The following is a 17980-nucleotide window of genomic DNA, read 5'->3' on the forward strand; positions in this document are numbered from 1 at the left end:
CGCTGTAAGGCGGGCAATTCAAACCTATGTTAATTCGCTAATGCCGGATAAAAACATCAAAATTGTATATACATGTTAAAAATTGGTGTCAAAATATTATAGTAAGTGCTACTTTTATATAATATACATGCATACAATGAAATAACACCATAAATAAAAAATATATAAAGGATTTATTTACCTTTGAGTGACGCTTGTTATGGCCATATTTCCTAGTAAGGGTAGCCTAGCCTAGGCTAGCTTAGCTTTCTTCGTATTTCTTGATTATCTCCAGCTTCACTTCCATATAAATCATCTTCTTGCTCCTCTCTTTAATATCACTAGCAATCAAACTCATGGATAACCAATTCAAGTTTGAATAGAATACATATAAATACGATTATGAAAGCACTCTCACGCGAGATCAAGTCTTTAGGCAGCCAACTTTGTGAGCAGACCAGCGTTGTAGTGACGCGTCGCAGCGGAGGCGGTTTGACGCCAGCAGAAAATAAGAGCAATTACCTAAAAACGCCTGAAGAGGGAGGCAAAACAACAAACACAACCAAGCCCACAGGTCACGACAGTTGTTGATGTGAATCGTAAAGCGGGATAAATGCTTTCAAGAGGGAGCGAAAAAACTCGGTATTCCACATCGTAACGTGAAAAAAAACGTATGCCAGGGACGCCGGGCTTCACTGTAATGATATGACAAGTCATACAGTACATTGAAAGAGTGGCTGAAAGAAACCCATTGGTAGAAACAAAGAACAGATGCCAAAAAATAGGTGACAACATGGGACAAGACGTTATGTGAAACAAAACATAGTATAGTGTTGGGAGTGCACTACTTTGTGTTTATTTTGTCCCGAAAAACTCTAATTTATCTTCAGCTGTAGCACATTGACGAGATCATGCAAAAGCCAATGTCAGACATTGAGACATAGTGTACAGTACGCGCATGCGGGTGCAACTATAAACAGTAATGGCGGCGCAGTGGAGTATGAGCCCGGACTAACAAGTCCGGCGCCCCGCCTGCCGCCACAGATCAGCGCTGCCCTCAGCATCGGACGTGACAGCCACAAGCGCCCACGCTAAAATAGCCACCGTACGGCTGTTACAAGCCTCAGTAACAGAGCTCCGCTTACCGCGGCTGACGGCATCACGTTTCAGCCGCAGCTGGTGCAACTCTGAGCTCCAAGGCAAGACTGGAAGAAAAAGAAATCAGGGAAGGTTAAAAACGTCGGTTGACTTTCAGTTTGACTGGATTTTCTCGCTACTTTTCCAATAGGATGGAAAAGTCTGTCAATTATTTTCCTTTTTATAACCTTGAAAGGTATTCGTAAATGTCACAAGTGGAATTCCCGTGCATATTCCTTTCTCCGCGTTTTTCTTATGTTAACACCAAATGTTGGGCTTGAATAAAGAAAAAAATGGTAGAAAAAAACACACAAATATTTGATAGGTATACAGATATACTAAACTCAAAATTTCAACGCAGCAAAGTTTACTTTTATTCATGATTGTAAATAGTGTAACTCCAGGGCACATTATTGAAAACAAAACTACTATCGGAGTAAATAGTGTGTTATTTTCACTTATCTTTTCAAATTGAGAGCAAATTAATTGGAACATGTAGCCACTTTTTGCTTATCTTTTTCACCGTGTGGTTTCGTGCTATACATGTGACGATAGTTCTCTACAATCTACATTGTTTTCCGCGCATTTTTCTTATATTAACGTCTCTTGATTAGGGCAGTAATTAAAACATATTTTGACGGAAAAAAAGTAAATTCGAAAGTATATCCTTTTTCAAATCAAGCTTGATTACGACACTAATAAAAGTGAAGTGACGTTTTCAAAATCTCAAGACATTCAAATTCCACTGACGCTATAATCGATGTTCACCCTCGGGGGCCGGCGAGCAGGAAAATGCGGTCCCGGATCGGGCCCATTTTGTTTGGAGCGTACCGGCGTTTTCCTGCCGAATTGTGCTGACGTGAACTTTTCAGGATGATTGCAAAAAAAAAAAATGGTGTAAAAATGTTAGCGCGGCCTTACCCTCCAACACTTTGAACAGGTGAGACGGGCAAAGAGTGACGGAGCGAGGAGGAAGTGGCGAGAGATTTAAGGTTCCGAGAAGCCACTTTATATTATCAGGCTGCCTCAGGCTCGGCGGAGTGCGCCGGCGGCCCAGAAGCTGCTGTTATCTCACCTATATCTCAACAAATTATCCCAGCCAGACCCCATAGCCTTTCATCAGCCGCGTCTCACCATGTCCTCAGGAGCATGCCCGAACCCTCAAAGCACCCCTTACTACCTCACCTCTTTCCTTTTATAATAGCCTCGGCCCAGCTCGCTTTATCATTCCGCTGATATTTTGGTCATCTTCTCGGAAGTGGATGTGCACCTTCCGAATCTTTGTCCGGCGGGGGGAAAAAAAGGGGCTCTTCAATGAGGTTTGTTCATGATTGGCACTTGACAGCACACACACGTTGATTGTTTGACTCGAACACGGTGGGGACCTCGGTCTTCCGCTTGATGTACTGTCATTTTATTTTTGCTTGAATTTGCCGATTTTTGCGTGCCCGGTTTTGCATTGTATCCGCCCATTTTTTATGCTGCTTGTTGTCAGTACCGCCCATTGGGCAAAATCTCTGGCGTGCCTTGGACTGGCCTGCCTGTAACTGGACACAAAGAAAATTCGTACACTCTCACACCTATGGACAATTTAGTGTTTTTAACAACCCAACATGGATCAGTTGGACTGTAGGATGGAGCCGATTTGCCCCGAGATATCCATGTAAAGCACGTTCCTCTGTCACCACCGGGAATTTCATTCATCCATCATTCCATCCATCCCACATCCATCCATCCAATCATTAGCCATATCCATCCACATATTAGCTCCATCCATCCATCCATCCAATCATATCCATCCAAATATTAGCCATTTTTTTCCATCCAGATTGTATCCATATCCATTCATCCATTAGGCACAACCATCCATCCAGATATCAGCCACTTTTATCTAAACATTCAAGTCATTAGCCCTATCCATCCAGATTGTAGCCCCATTCATCAATATATTCATCCAGTTATTAGTCATATCCATCCATCCATCCAGATTGTATCCATATCCATCCATTCATTAGCCACAACCATCCATCCAGATATCAGCAACATTCGTCCATCTATCATCCAGTCTTTGGCCATACACACCCAGATATTAGCCACATCCATCTCACCATTCAGGTATTAGCCATATACATCCATTCGTCCAGTTATTAGTCATATTATACATCCAGATTGTATCCATTTCATTCATCCATCCATCCATTAGCCACAACTATCCATCCAGATATTAGCCACATCCATCCATCATCCATTCATCCATCATCCATCCATTAGCCACAACTATCCATCCCTCCATCACTTTGTCCATCCATCCATCCATCCATCCATCCATCCCTCCATCCATCCATCCATCCATCCGTCCATCCGTCCATGCTGCAAAAAAATGTGCTTAATGCATTAATGTGAACCTGCAATGGTGTATTCATCCAATTAAAATCCCACTATTGAAGCACCAATTATGCCAAACCGTGACCAAAATACACAGCTTTGACATCAGTATTGAAAAGCACACCCGAAAAAAAAAAGGTCTGTATCCTGTCAAAAGTATGACGAATTGCTTGAAAATTATTCACTAATCGGTGGCGTATCACATGAAGACATACGTGTTGCGACTTGCAAATCTGGTAGAAGAAGAAGCTTTTTTTCGGTCTGCGGGCAGCAGCAGCCGTGTGTGCGTGCGCATTCTTGCACATTCATGCTCAATTGACTGCGTGAGAGATACGGATATAGAACAACCTGCCCTAATGGGTTCTACTCACTTCTAATTCACAGAGAAATGATCACCTGGTGGATCCTGCTCAGCCCCGAGCAAGGCGGGACGACCAGATAAATGCGTGCTGTGTGTTTTCTAGTGTCTGAACACACACCTGCTGCAAATACGAGCCACGATTTTCCGATCCATTTTTATCTCGCTTATCCTGTATGAAACCAATCCGGGTCGATTTAAACCAGAATTGTGCAACTCCATACAACGTTGTTTAGCTTCATTCTCCTTGGTTGTATTGTCATTGTACTGTACGGGATTGACCTTGACATTAAGTACTGTGCGTCTATGAAATGTGCAAAGGGTAAGTCAATGCTTTTCTCAGTCTAAAGGTCTTTGACGGATGAATACCATTAAAACCCAAATGACTCCCCAGGACATTTTCGATCACGCACAACAATACAATGGTGCTAATTGCTAAACACTCCAGCACCTATCAGAACACATTTTGGATATTTCTAATAGGCTCTCGTCCAATGTCCTGCAGATGTAAATGCAAGGCTGGAAATAACATTTAAATAATTGTATTCATTTACTCTCTAAGGATGCTTAAAAAAAAAAAAAAAAAAAGCTTGGTCGTTGTAAAAGACTAGTGCACAAGTGTCCGCGAGTTGCTAATGTGAGGAGACAGGCGTATGGTGCATTCAAATGCAGTCAGATATTTTAAACTCAGAAAGACAGGAATTAACTTGCAAAAATTCAAAGGAATTGATTAAAAAAAAGAAAAACGAATTTAAAAAGCTCCATAAAATTAGAAATCTTGCTGAAATGAAGTCAATGATTCATAAAACTACTTTTACTTCTACTACAATATTTATAGCTTAATGTTTGTTTTTCGCATTCGGCTCTTAAGTCTTTATGTCGCAGCTAAAATAAATAATGCTTGGTTGAGTTTGACTACGATGGCGACGCATTAAAATTGCAGTCAATGACGTTTGCGGGATTGGGGGATAGGCGACATCTAAACAAGACGCGAGACAGCCAATCAGTTTGGGGACGGTGGAAATGGGAAACGGAATGAAAACGCGGCTTTCCAGATTAAAAGCACACATTTTTAAAGTAAGCTATAATTGAACATAAAAAACTAAAGCGCTCGTAGAATTCTTAACACAAAATAAATGTAAATTAAAAAAGGATGGAGTCAAACGTTGGGTCTGTCTGCTAGTTCTTTTCTTGCCGTGGCAAACATGAACACCGCTAACACCTAAATGATGAATGGGGACCGTAAACAGGAAATACAATGGAGCCTTTCAGATTAAAAGCAGATGTTTCAAAATAAGATAACTTAGGTGAATAAACAATACAAACTGGGCAAACATGAACACTGCTAAAACCTAAATGATGAATGGGGAACCTAAACAGGAAATACAGTGCGGCCTTTCAGATTAAAAGCAGATATTCCAAAATAAGATAACACAGGTGAATAAACAATACAAACTGGAGCGCTTGAAGAACTCTTAACGGAGCATAAATCTCATCTTAAAGCCCTGTTTGTGACCACGGATAGATTCAGACATTGGTTCGGCCTGCTTGCTTCTTTTAATGAAAATAATAAGGTACAATCTTGCTTAACAAAATCTGCTGGGAGCATTTCATCTGGCCGCTAACACCCAACTGATTCAATCCACTTCCGCCCACCCACTCACCCCATTACCATACTTATCGTGAAAATATATTTGATATAATATTTATTTGTTAATAAATATTTATTATATTATATTATATTATATTATATTATATTATATTATATTATATTATATTATATTATATTATTATTGTATTGTATTATATTGTATTGTATTATATTATATTATATTATATTATATTATATTATATTATATTATATTATATTATATTATATTATATTATAAAGCAACAAAGAAAAAGGGCAAACGGTAGACTTGGCAATCAAGTTATCAAGAGTTTTATTGTCGTAACAAAAAAAACCAAAACGTGGGCCAAAGTGAAGCTGAATGTGAAGCGATATTTGTGCTAAGTTGCGCATGCATTTGACAGCCGTTTAGGGAAGTAAACTGAGGATAATCTTGCTCAAAGGCACTTTGGTAGCAGTGCACGGGGCCACCAAATGAACTGAAAAAAAATGTAAAGTAGTAAAGCCGTGTTTGTCACTCTTTCTTCCATTGGCAGGGTTTGTATTAAAATATAAAAACGGCGTGTCCACGGTGGCGGCGATGGTGTCAGCGTTACGTGAGACAAGTCTATATTTAGACGTGTTCATTGATTTGCAGCTGACACATTACACTGGGCCTGTCTACGGCTCATAATTTAGGCAGCCGCGCAGATTGGCCAAACCCTACTCACTAAATCACACAGCAGGGTGAAAGTCTCACTTCTAAATGGTACGCCACCATCATTTTCACACTCATAACATGATGGAAACTTACAATACTCAAAGATAGTTATGGGAAAATGATTTGTAAAGGGTGGGCTGAAGACAATGTAGTTTGTGGTATCTCCCATGAAGATTCGACTAAACGTATCCAACAACTGTATGACCAAACATAATCCAGTCAGAAATTTTCTTTGGAATCACTTTTTTTCCCCTAAAAACATCAAAATAATAACCAGTTTTAAATTTAAATTGTTGCAATGATCAAAAAAATCTGGGAATTTTGCAAAAATAGCTTTTACGATCGCTTTTAAATTCTCTTTTTTTTTCATCATGTACCCTCTGTGAAATATGTTTTCAGTCAAGTACACGTTATCCAGTGGAAAGCATTTTGGGGGTTAAAAAAAATAAACAAAAAACGTATATCCCATCAGTGTCTGATTGATTCAACTTTAGAACCTTTCAAATTTCATTTGTATATGTCCTATTTTGGATCAAAGAAGAGATGTGTTATCAAAAAGAAATCAAAAGCGGATATTCCAAAATAAGATAGCACAGGTGAATAAACAATACAAACTGGAGCGCTTTAGGAACTCTTAACGGAGCATAAATCTCATCTTAATGCCCTGTTTGTGACCATGGATAGATTCAGACATTGGTTCGGTCTGCTTGCTTCTTGCTTCTATATGTCCTATTTTGGATCAAAGAAGAGATGTGTTATCAAAAAGAAATAACTTAATCATTTATAAATGTTAACAATATAAAGTGTCAGACCAATTCTCAAAAAGATATAACTATAAATATTTTTTCACATAAAAATATTAAACTGTCCTCATATGGGATTAAAGTAGATATCTGTTCCGAAAATAAATAATTACTTATTAATGAATATTTGTCCGCAAAAAATAATCACAAATAAAGTGTCGGAACTTTTCACAAAAATAATAATTATAAATACTTGACATATTATCCCACAGAAAAATATTCAAATTAAAAGTGTCCTCTTTTAGGATTCTAGTCGAAATCTGTTCGCAAATATAAATCATTAAATTGACAGGTAACGAGAGGTCACGTGACAGATTGGGCCGTACCATTCTAGTATGGGGGACAATCTGTCTTTTTTAAATAATAAAATTGAATGACCTTTTGAGCAAAAACTTTGTTACATTAACTTATATTTTCCTTTAAACATTTGATTACTTCAATAATCATTTTCAAAGGATTTTTTCATGTTTATTTTTGTTATTTCAAATCTAAAGTACCTCCTGGAGTACCTTCAAGTATCCCCAGAGAACCACCGTCTGACGTCACATACAAACATAAAATAATGTCGCCGCGTAGTGCCGCTGGCGATTTTACAGTTTCAAAGACTCCTTGACAATATTTCTGGACAAAATGATTCTTTTCTTTCCGCATGCGACCAATAGTCGTTACTGAAGCAAAAACGCTGACACGACATCACTGCTCATCAACACGCCAGCTGAAATGTCACTCAAAAATGCGTCTGTGAATATTAATTAAGCTGTCGTCTGCTGCTCACCGTGACCTCAAACATCTTTGTTTTTATTACCTGCACCAGAGGTTAGCGTTTAATCACTTCCTGATTCTTGGTAAGTCCACAACTGCAAGATTTGACCTTGCAAACTTACAAAAAGACGAATATATCTTCGCGTATTTAATCTAAAATGTGCTTATCTATGGTTAGTTTCTTCTCACGTTAATTTATTCATAGGAATATGTGACATTCATACTTTACATTTTATATATATATATATATATATATATATATATATATATATATATATATATATATATATATATATATATATATATATATATATATTATATTAGACTCTGACGTTGTGATAACAGCAAAAATATCACAGTAACAAAATTACATCTCTTTTTTTCTTCATTGAACACAATCTGTTTTGTTTTTAAACACTATTTTGAATATGTGGTGCAGTAACCCCTCAGTGTCGTTTTCGACCCAATTTGGGCCACTGATCAAGACACATCTAACAAAAAGCATAAAAAAATGTACTATACAGTATATTGTCAAAATGGGTTGAGGTTGAAAACAACACACATTTATTCGTAAATGCTTGAATATGAATTTATTTGATGGCAAAGTTGGTGCCTTGTGCCTGGTAAGCTATTTTAAAAACAAATATTTAATTTTAAAGTTCAAAAACAGAAAAAGAAACAACTGGCGGCAGCTTATTGAGTCAAATACGGACTGACATTTTTTATTTCAGCCACTTTGATTAGAGACATGGTTTTTTTTCGGTTTTAGACTAACCTGTAGCCTGTATAAACCCTGTAAATAAGCTAAGTTAACATTTTTTGAATGTTGATTATTATGGCTTTTTTTTCCTTTTGTAACGTTAAAAAGCATACAATTTCAAGTATATAATATTCTTATCCATAGTCACTGTGGCGAGTGGGCAGGGGCGTGAAATATTTTCTCTTATTTGGGCAAAAATAATTGAGGAGCACTGCTTTTTAATACACACTTCTGTATACAGCGAGTTAGCTTTGTTTTGCTAATGCTAATAGAGCCTTTGCTTGTTTATTTAATAACGTGTTTGAAGAAAATCAGGGCGAAATAACGAGAACAAAACAAATCCCCCAATTGCTCATCTTCATATTCTCATGAAAGAAAAATACAAAACCTACTCATATTCTACACATATTGCCTATCCAAATTCAACTCACCACAAAATACAGTCTGACACATTGTCTTATGTTTGTCACACATTCTTTTGAGCCTTTATATTTGCCCCCTTGGATCTTAAATACACTTTTCACGTTTCCTTTTTTTGCAGGCCCGCCGCCGGCAAGCATCAGAGAGATTAAAAAGATCCGTACACTGTGTCCACTCTGCTTCCCTGCCATCAGGTAATGCTGCGAAAAACATTCATCTAGAAGGCCATTTCACTCGGCAGCTCAAAAAAAATGGACTCCCGGGAACTTTCATGGCATCACCGGGAGGGTTATGCGAAGGGCAGAAAGAAAAGAAGTATTTTTCGGTATTTACTGTAGTAGCAGTGTGTGGGGCCTCAAAGCAGTCGGGCATGTTGCAAAACCACTTAGACGTGCCGGCAACGTCGTGTGAAATGGCATTCACCAACGTCATGCTTTTGCCTCAGACAGAGAAATGTTTATTTGCTCTTGTGCACTATTTTGTCCAATCGTTTGATCATCAAAGACATCTCACATTAAAGCAAGGCATTGAAAGAAGAACCTAGGGAGCTGAAATTTGACCCAAATGGTGACAGCGTGTCAAAGTTCAACATGACGCGACCTCTTAGTTGTCGCACTGGCAGGAGTGTGCGATCCATTGGCTAAAATAATGTGTAAATGATGTGGAAGAAAATTACCCAAAAATGATCAAAATACTGCATAAGGGGTCCATTCTTTTACATTTTTACATTAAAGATTTCACATCAAAGGGAAAGTTTTGAAAGACAACACAGGGGAGCTGAAATTTGACCCAATTTGACCACGTGTCACAGTTCAACATGGCGCGACCTCTTAGTTGTCACACTGGCAGGAGTGTGCGATCCATTGGCTAAAATAATGTGTGAATGATGTGGAAGAAAATGACCCAAAAATGGTCAAAATATTGCATATGGGGTCCAATCCTTTCATTTTTACATTAAAGATATTTCACATCAAAGGGAAAGTTTTGAAAGACAACACCAGGGAGCTGAAATTTGGCCCAAATGGTGACAGCATGTCAAAGTTCAACATGGCGCGACCCTTTTACTTATCACACTGGCAGGAGTGTGCGTTCCATTGGCTAAAATAATGTGTGAATGATGTGGAAGAAAATGACCCAAAAATGGTCAAAATATTGCATAAGTGGTCCAATCCTTTCATTTTTACATTAAAGATATTTCACATCAAAGGGAAAGTTTTGAAAGACGACACCAGGGAGCTGAAATTTGGCCCAAATGGTGACAGCATGTCAAAGTTCAACATGGCGCGACCTCTTAGTTGTCACACTGGCAGAAGTGTGCCATCCATTGGCTAAAATAATGTGTGAATGATGTGGAAGAAAATGACCCAAAAATTGTCAAAATATTGCATAAGTGGTCCAATCCTTTCATTTTTACATTAAAGATATTTCACATGAAAGGGAAAGTTATGAAAGACGACACCAGGGAGCTGAAATTTGGCCCAAATGGTGACAGCATGTCAAAGTTCATAATGGCACGACCTCTTAGTTTTCACACCACCAGGAGAGTGCCATCCCTTGGCTAAAATACTGCGAGGAAAATGTAGAAGAAAATGACCCGAAATGGTCAAAATACTGCACAGGGGGTCCAATCCTTTGATGTTGACATCAAAGGCATTTCACATCAAAGGGAAGCATTAAAAGAAGCCACGAGGGAGCTGAAATTTCACCCAGATGTCGACAATATGTCAAAGTTCAGTGTTGAGTGTGCCATCCCTTGGCTAAAATACTGCCGGAATGACATGGAAAAAAATGAGTCACAAATTGGTCAAAATACCGTTTAACCTACAGCATTCATTGACGTGCTTTTTCCCACCTTAAATCTTCCCCGCCCGGTCACTCCCACATTGACGCCCCGGCCCCGCCCCCCGCTGGCCAGGCTATTTTTTGCCACCGTTCACTAAATAAGGCAGTGTAACATGGCCGGGCTGGCTGGCCGGTGAAGGGCTGTGAGCCCCTTGCTTGTACCTTGGTATAAAAACCCCGGGACAGTAGGGCTTTCCTCTGATCGCCCTCCACCTCTCTCTCTTTTTCTCCGCACCCCCCCCCCCCCCTTTTTTTTTTCCTCTCCCAACCCCCTTCTTTTCCCGCTTTACCAAAATGACACCCTTTTAACTCCATTCTGTTTAACCCGCCTTGGCTTAACCTTTAACACTCGGCTGATTCAACCGCGGCCGACAAGCTTTTATTTCGCTCAAATATTTGAAGTTATTTTGGAGGCTTTTACATATTGTTATCCACTCTTTTCTGGAGGACTTTTTTTCAAAGGGGGCAATGATGGCAAAGGGATGAGAAGGCCGACAAAAATGAGTAAGCAATGTTTGAGATTCTTTCTCAAAGGTGCCAGTCGTATTTAAATCATGTTATTTTTTTATTTGTTTTTAACTTTTAGTCATGATGTCAACTGACCTTCAATTCTACCTACATTCTATTCATTAGCGCATGTTTTGGTGATAAGACTTGTTAGCGGGATGGTAAGAATGTGTTGAACAGATTTTTGAATAGAGTAAAATAGAATTTCGATCAATGCTGAGATAAAATAGTTCACCGTCATTGAACGTTTTTAATATATTGCTTTTTCCTTCTGTCAATATTAAACAAAATACAGTTTTAGGTATTCTTATGTAATTTTGTATAGATAATATTTATGGTCAGGGTGGCAAGTGAGGGCACAATGTTTTCTGGGGGGGCATTGCAAAATGTAATTGAGAAGCATTGACACACACACACACATATATATATATATATATATTTATTTATATTTATATTTTTGCGATTTGTATTTTATTTTGCGGATTGAGAATCAGTCTTCTGTTTTGAGAATATTGTTGTAGTGTGTTTTCCTTTTTTCACATCAGGAAAAATAGTCCTAAATGTTGAATAGTACTTGCTATATTTGTTATTTTATCAAATTTATCATGTTATTATTTAGCTATTTAATATACTGTAAATCCTGGGATCTCCACTGAGGAACCTCGAAATGATATTTCCATAACTCCTTAAGCCATTTTGTTCCCACATGAAGTTGTTGGCACCTTTGGTACCTTTCGTAGTCCTTCTCTTACCTTTTTCATACGCCCAAACAATTGTCCTTCTTTTGTCTTACTTGTTCCATCCTGCATGTGGTGTGCCCCCCCCTTTCCCCACCGCCATTCCCCCCTCTCGTCCCCATTTGTCCTTCAGCCCCGCCAGCGTTCGCTCACTATCTGGCTCCATCTCCTTCTTCCCTTCCTCGTCCGCTTGTCCTCCGTCCGACGTGGACGGACAGCTGACACATTTCACTGCTCAGTCATCACTTCACAGCCATTCCTCTTCCACAAACCTCTCAGTGGTTATTGGCTCTTTTTTTTTTGCCATCAATTTCTGCCTCCACTGGGTCACCCTCCACCTTCTGGTTTCCCCCTTTCCTTCCTGCCTTCCTTCTTTCCTGCCTCCCCCTCCTCTCATTATAACCATCAAGAGTGAGAGAGAGGCGAGGCAAGTCCCATGACCCTTTCCTTTTCGCTCCTGTCCTCTCTTTCACTCCTCTTCCTCTCCGCATCCTTAAACTCTCCATCGCTGAATCAGCTCCCGGCAAGGAGGAGGAGAGCCGGCGCCCGCAGCGTCCGCCTCACTCCGTACGGGCCGGCCCGCCTCATCCGGACCTCTCGGATCGCTAGGTAGGTGCCCAAGTGTCTCTTTATTCGCATGGTGAAATCAAAGTGGGATCATTACGAGTCCGAACTCAATATATGCATGCGTGCGCTTTAATTCTCCATATCACCTCTCAGATGTAAATGTGGGTGACTTTCATTCATTTTTTTTGCGTACCTTTGAGACACGCCGTGTCTTTTGTCGCAATAGTGCAGCGCGCAACGCACGTGGTGGAAAACGCCGCCTCGGCACTTTCAGCCGGGGTGAAAAGGTCAAGGGTTGGCTGTGTTTCTTTTAATTAGCGTGAATGAACATAAATCAAATCCCTCTCACACATATCATACTTGCACCTTATTTCGGAGTTTTTTGCAGTAATTATGCCGCGCCTCTTTTGCACACCACTTGTAAATAGCCGTACTTAACCGACCATGCAGACGTGCAGGTTATTTCATCTACTATGCACGCTTGCACATTATTGGAGGTGTCAGTACAAAACCTACCCACTTATGATTCATGCTTATGCTCTGTTACTTCTTGTTTTTACACCGTTTTTTTTTTCTTGTCTTAACTTGGTACTAAATTTTTCGATATTCAAATGGACACGTGTTTTAAACCGTTTTTTGTCTTAACTAGGTAGTTGTTTTCATGACATTTTTTGGACATAAGTTTCACTCCATTTTTTGTCATAACTTGGTACTTAATTTCACAATATTCATATGGTCACGTGTTTTAAACCGTTTTTTTTTTTTGTCTTAACTTGGTAGTTATTTTCACGACATTTTTTGGACATAAGTTGGACACCATTTTTATCTTAACTTGGTACTTATTTTGACCACATTCGTGCAGGCGTGTGTTCTAAACTTTGCTTCTAATATTTATCACATTCTGGTAAATACTGCAAAGTAAGATTTTCACCATGTGGTGGAATTTGTTCTACACTGTGCGCATGACAATAAACACACTGACTAATATTACCGATGTTGTGCTTAGGACTCAACACGTTACTAAAACTCGTACAAGCTTACTAAACAGATTGAATTAAATTTACACGCTGTCTGAAGGTGTAATTGCTGCTGGGAATTAAGAAAGCCATCCGGTTAAGTCTGTGGTGTGCCTTGTTTGCATTTATTGATCAGGTAGGGGTTTATATTTTTACCACTGTTTGAAAATCCAATCTCCGTGTCCTTACGACGTGTCATTCTATTCATCCAGACCTGATCTCCATCCAAAGACACGTGTGCGTGACCCTCAAGAGAGGGAAGAGGGGTTTAATAATAGTCTCAAGCAAAAGCTCCAAAAGCGTAATGCATGTCCTCCCATTCGCCTCCCCGGCTAATTTTACCCACCACGCAAATACCGCGGAGATCAGCGGCGCTCAGCTGTCTCGTCAAAGCTCCTGCCGAGATGCTGGAGGTGGCAAAGTGTCAGGTGACCGGGCCCAGTTGGAGACAGCCGGGCATGGCTGGGCTGCTTATAGTCCGCAGGCAGCTGTTAGTGGGCATGCTGTAGAGGTATTCGTGAGAGTGGCGGTCAAACTTCCATTTTGAGTATGAATTCTGAAGGCGTAATTATAAAGACACCGGCATTACCTTCTGGAAGTTTTATTTTTATTTTGTTCTCAATTTAGCTTGCTTGTATATTCTGTAGAAAAGCTGCCTATTAAAACAAGGCTATTTTTAATTTTTTCTTTTATGCAATTCAGGTGCGCCAAACATATAAAATAGACTTTTTTTTAGCGTTCTAAAGATTAAAATAAGTAGAATAAAATGGACATTGTTCAGTTGCTGAGATGAATAAAATATCTTTATTCAAACATTATTATTATATTGTTGTCATCAGTATTATCATTATATTAAATATTTGTATTATCATATTATATATATATATATATATATATATATATATATATATATATATATATATATATATGTAATTAATATATTTTGGCAGTGAGTGCAGTTTTTTCTTGCATGAATGAAAATGCATGAATGAATGAATGAAAATGTTGCCTTCATTCTCGTACTTTCTAAACATCATTTCAATTTCCGGTCAGATGGAGCAAATATGAGAGGAAATGTTTGTCTATCAGCCTGTAATTGTGTGGCGACCAATCCGGGGTGTTGTCGGGTTATTTTTCCTGAAAAAAGATGCGCTCACCATGTGACCTTTAATAGGGCACCCACCAGTGAAAATGCATGGAGATGATAAATACATCAAATGAATTATAACTTTTTGTTTTTTGCATTATTTCCTACATTGCACCACCCCATTCCGAAGGACGGGTCCATTTTTATTGCAGTTGACCATATATGGTTCTTTGCCTCATAAAGGTGCCGATTATCAAGAGTCGTAATGTTGCAACATCTTTCGAATGAGATCGAAGTTCTCATGGTGTGTATTTTTGCGACGCGCGGTGTTCCGTTTTGGGCATGTGACTCTCCTCTCGTTGACTAGATTGACTAAAGCTTTGTTCCTTCCCCGGGAAAGCGAGTGAAAACCAAAGGAAGAAAGGAATGAGATCGGATGAGTGTGATTTATGGTAGAGACTTTTAGTTTAATTACTGGGCGGGCGGCTCTGATGTGTGCCGCCTCCGTGGCGCTATTCACGCAATGTTAGGAAAAATACCACAAGGGATGACATATTCATATAGTTTGTGCAGGTGCAGTTGATCCGCTGACCCAATTTATGTTCAGAGCACAGGAGACGCAATGCCCGCAATCTTTCCATAAGTCTATTTACGTCAAGGATTAAAATAAATGTGCCGTTATTCTTGATAATATTGTCCCGTGTCAGCAGTTTCACATACGTGTTCAAGGTGAGCATTTCGCACATAAAAGCTGTCTTGTCTGCATTGTTGGAAATGTTCAAGCAAGTACTTGATGGAGGAGCACGGCCGGAACACCTGTTTGTTCGTTTTAATCGCATGCAAATTTTGCTGTAATCATTACCTCATTCATTCCCAGAAACATAGTTTGAACATTTGTTTGTTTGTTTTTAAAGAGTCCTGACATTCAATTCCAGTCACTTATTTACTTAGTATAGTACAGCGGTGTCAAACCCGAATTAATTGTGGACTAAATTGTACTTCTAGAATCTGTTGGAGGGCCGTTATGACTGTGAAGTTTACAATAATTTCCGCACTAAAAGGCACACCGGATTATAAGGCGCACCTTCAATGAATGGCCTATTTTAAAAGTGTTTTCATGTATAAGGCACACCGCATTATAAGGTGCATAGAATAGAAGCTACAGTAGCGGCCGGGGTTGAGTTATGCATCCAGTAGATGGAGCTGCTTTAAACACAATGGTAACAAAACAATCAAATAATTGTTTTATTACTTTAATGCGTAAAGTTACCATTTACCTAAGTATTTTTATTATCAAAGGTAATCGATTGCTTTCGTAGTTAAGTATTTAAAATATTTGATTGCTTTAGTATTTGAATAAAATAATCAACATTAGTAAGTAAAGTAATCAATTACTTTAAAAATTCAATCCATAAGATAGGCTACTTTAGTACTTAAGAAGTCAATTTTGTTAGTATTTTTATTACTAAAGGTAAGTGACAGTTTAGGATGATCTAAAACAATTAATTAATGCATAAGGTAATCAACTATGGTACCTAAAGTAATTGATTGTTTTAATACTTTTATGACCCAAATTTAACAATTGCTTTAGTACTTATGTATCTAAAATAATTGATTGTTTAATACTCTTAATACATGAAATAATCTGCTTTAGTACCTCAAGTCATCAATGACTTTAGTGATTTTACCACGTGAAGTGATCAAGTATTTTATTACGTAAGCTGCTAAAGTAATTGATTACTTTAGTTTTTTAACAAGCAAAGTAATCAACTTTTGTACCCATGGTAATCAAGTACTTTTGTACTTTTTGTACTTGGAGCAATCTGTTACTTTAATACTTAAGTACTTGGGGCAATGGAATACATAAGTGTTTTAACAAGCAAAGTTTACTTTCGTACCTAAAGTAATCAAATACTTTGGTAGTTTTGAACTTGGAGTATTCTGTTACTTGAATACTTAAGCGATCTAAGGTAATGAATTACCTGCGTGCTTTAACAGGCAAAGTAATTGAGTTTAGTAACTAAAGTAATCAATTATTTTGTACTTTTACAATTTGAAGTAATCGATCTTTTTTGTCCATTAATTACTTTATTCTTAAATCACTATCCAACTACGTGAAAAAGAGTTGAAAAAAAATACACAGTAAAAATGTCTTTGGGATTAAATGAGTTAAATGGCCAACGCATCAACGGTTCAATTCATTACAAGCACAAGTCAGCCGTTGTACATTTGCTTATTAATTGCTATTGATCCCTGAGAAAATGCTGTGTGCACTTGTGTGTGTGCACACACACGATTGCGTGTCTGCTTTACCGCCAACCCCCTAACTTTTGAAGTCATCCATACCCATATCATACGTTTTTGAGATTGTACTATTTTGCGTGTGTGTGTTTGTGTGTGTGTGTGTTTGTGTGTCTACATGCTTTCTACATGCCCGAGGGCACCCTTTGTTTGGAAAAAATTCTGAAAAGAATGAGAGTCTTTCTTTCTTTCTTACTTTCTTTCTTTCTTTCTTTCTTTCTTTTTCTTCCTTTCCTTCCTTCCTTCCTTCCCTCTGTCCATCGTCCTTCCTTCCTTGTTCCCTCCCTTTTTTCTTTCTTTCTTTCTTTCTTTCTTGCTTTCTTTCTTTCTTTCTTTCTTTCTTTCTTTCTTTCTTTCTTTCTTTATTTTTCTTTTTCTTCCTTTCCTTCCTTCCTTCCTTCCTTCCTTCCTTCCCTCCATCCTTCCTTCCTTCCTTCCTTCCTTCCTTCCTTCCTTCCCTCTGTCCATCATCCTTCCTTCCTTGTTCTCTCCTTTCTTTCTTTCTTTCTTTCTTTCTTTCTTTCTTTCTTTCTTTCTTTCTTTCTTTCTTTCTTTCTTTCTTTCCTTCCTTCCTTCCTTCCTTCCTTCCTTCCTTCCTTCCTTCCTTCCTTCCTTCCTTCCTTCCTTCCTTCCTTCCTTCCTTCCCTCCATCCTTCCTTCCTTCCCTCTGTCCATCGTCCTTCCATCCTTGTTCCCTTCTTTCTTTCTTTCTTTCTTTCTTTCTTTCTTTCTTTCTTTCTTTCTTTCTTTCTTTCTTTCTTTCTTTCTTTCTTTCTTTCTTTCTTTCTTTCTTCCTTCCTTCCCTTTCTCCCTCCCTTCTTTCTTTCTTTCTTTCTTTCTTTCCTTCCTTCCTTCCTTCCTTCCTTCCTTCCTTCCCTCCATCCTTCCTTCCTTCCCTCTGTCCATCGTCCTTCCATCCTTGTTCCCTTCTTTCTTTCTTTCTTTCTTTCTTTCTTTCTTTCTTTCTTTCTTTCTTTCTTTCTTTCTTT

The sequence above is a fragment of the Hippichthys cyanospilos genome, chromosome 2 (genome assembly GCF_059441005.1).
Source record: "Hippichthys cyanospilos isolate Australia breed blue-spotted pipefish chromosome 2, RoL_Hcya_1.0, whole genome shotgun sequence".
NCBI classification, from domain to species: Eukaryota; Metazoa; Chordata; class Actinopteri; order Syngnathiformes; family Syngnathidae; genus Hippichthys; species Hippichthys cyanospilos.